The sequence below is a fragment of the Nomascus leucogenys genome, chromosome 1a, assembly GCF_006542625.1.
Source record: "Nomascus leucogenys isolate Asia chromosome 1a, Asia_NLE_v1, whole genome shotgun sequence".
NCBI lineage: Eukaryota > Metazoa > Chordata > Mammalia > Primates > Hylobatidae > Nomascus > Nomascus leucogenys.
Window position 1 is genome coordinate 93,562,479 of NC_044381.1, and position 2,776 is coordinate 93,565,254.

Sequence of the window (2,776 nt, forward strand, 5' to 3'; positions counted from 1 at the left end):
CCTCGAGTGCTCATTTCATATCTCTGTGTCACATTTTGGTAATTCCTTTAACATTTCAAACTTTTCCATTATTATTATATCCGTTATGGTGATCTGTGATGTTATTGTTTTGGGGTGCCACAAACCATCCCTATTTAACAGGAGAACTTAATTGATAAATGTTGTGTATGTTCTGCCTGCTCCACTGACCAGCAGTTCTTCTGTCTCTCTCCCTCTCCTCAGGCCTCCTCATTCCCTGAGACATAACACTATTGAAATTAGACCAATTAATAACCCTACAATGGCCTCTAAATATTCACGTGAAAATAAGAGTCACACATCTCTCTATTTATTATTTTTTGAGACGGGGGTCTCGCTCTGTCACCCAGACTGGAGTGCAGTGGTGCGATCATGGCTGACTGCAGCCTCGACCTCCCAGGCTCAGGCGATCCTCCCACCTCAGCCTCCCAACTTGCTGTGACTGCAGGTGTACACTACCATGCCTGGTTAATTTTTTTTTTTTTTTAGTTTTTGTAGAGATGGGGTCGTGCCATGTTGCCCAGGCTTGTCTCTAACTCCTGGGCTCAAGCAGTCCTCCCGCCTCAGCCTCCCAAAATGCTGAGATTACAGACACGAGCCACTGTGCCTGGCCACATTTCTCACTTTAAATCAAAAGCTAGAAATGTTCCAGGCTGCTGAAAGATAGGGAAAAATAGTAATAAATTGTTTTAAAGCTAGAAACGCTACTCCTGTGAACACACGAATGGCAAGAAAGTATTACAGACTTATTGCTGAAAATAAATAAAGCTTTAGTGGACTGGATAAAACATCAAACCAGCCACAATATTCCCTTAAGCTAAAGGCTAATCCAGAGCAAGGCCTTAACTCTCTTCAATTCTACAAAGGCTGAGAGAGGTGAGGTAGCTGCAGAAGAAAAGTTTGAAGCTAGTGTAAGTTGGTTCGTGAGGTTTAAGGAAGAAGCCGTCTTTGTAAGATAAAAGTGCAAGGTGAAGCAGCAAATGCGGATTTGGAAGATGTGGCAAATAATGCAGCTACGGCTAAGATCATTGATGAAGATGGCTATACTAAATAAAAGATTTTCACTGTAGACAAAACAGCCTTATATTGGAAGACACCCTCTAGAATTTACATAGCTAGAGAGGAGAAGTCAATGCCTGGCTTCAAAACTTCAAAGGCTGACCCTTGCTAGGGGTTAATGCAGCTGGTAACTTTAAGTTGAAACTAATGTTTATTTACCATTCCAAAAATCCTAGGGCCCTTAAGAATTATGCTAAATCAGGCCGGGCATGGTGGCTCATGCCTGTAATCCCAGCACTTTGGGAGGCCGATGTGGACGGATCACGAGGTCAAGAGATTGAGACCATCCTGGCCAACATGGTGAACCCCGTCTCTACTAAAAATACAAAAATTAGCTGGGTGCAGTGGTGCACGGCTGTAGTCCCAGCTACTTGGGAGGCTGAGGCAGGAGGGTCGCCTGAACCCGAGAGGCGGCGGTTGCAGTGAAATGAGATCACACCACTGCACTCCAGCCTGGTGACAGAGACTCCGTATCAAAAAAAAAAAAAAAAAAAAAAAAAAAAAGAATTATGCTAAATCTACTCTGCCTGTGCTCTATTAATGGAACAATAAAGACTGGTGACAGCACATCTGTCTACAACATGGTTTACTAAATATTTTAAGCCCACTGTTGAGACCTACTACTATTTTGAAGATTCTCTTCAAAATATTACTGCTCATTAACAATGCATCTAGTCACCCAAGAGCTCTGATAGAGATGTACGAGTAGATTAATATCATTTCCATGCCTGCCAACATAGCATCCATTCTGTGGCCCATGGATCAAGGATTTACTTTGACTTTGAGGTCTTTATTATTTAAGAAATACATTTTGTAAGGCTATAGCTGCCATAGGTAGTAATTACTCTGATGGACCTAGGCAGTCAATTGAAAACCTTTCAGAAATGATTCACCATTCTAGATGCCATTATAATAGAAGATTTATGATTCATGGGAGGAGGTCAAAATATCAACAGTAACAGGAGTTGCAAAGAAGTTGATTCCAACTCTTATGGATGACTTGGAGGGGTTCAAAATTTCAGTGGAGGAAGTTAACTGTAGATGTGCTAAAAATAGCAAGAGAACTATATATGGAGCCTGACGATGTGAGTGAATTACTGCAATCTCATGATAAAACTTGAACAGACAAGGTTTTGCCTTTTATGGATGAGCAAAGAAAGTGGTTTCTTGAGATGGCATCTACTCCTGGTGAAGATGCTATGAACATTGTTGAAATTACAACGAAGGATTTAGGATATTTTATAAACTTAGTTGATAAAGCAGCAGCAGGGTTTGAAAGGATTGCTTCCAATTTTGGAGGAAGTTCTATTGTGGGTAAAAGGCTATCAAATAGCTTACATGCTACAGAGAAATCTTTCATGAATGAACAGTCGATCAATGCAGCAAACTTTATTGTTGTCTCATTTTTTAAAATTGCCATAGCCACCCCAACCTTCCGCAACCATGACCCAGATCAGTCAGCAGCCATCAACATCAAGGCAAGACCCTCCTCCACCAACAGAAAATTATGACTTGTTGAAGGCTCAAATAATCATTAGCTTTTTTCAGCATTAAATAGTTTTTTAATTAAGATAGGTACATTGGGATTTTTTTTTTTTTTTTTCTAGCCATAATGCTATTGCACACTTAATAGACTACAGGATGGTGTAAATGTAACTTTTATATGCAGGGGAAAATCAAAAAACTTCATGTGACTCAC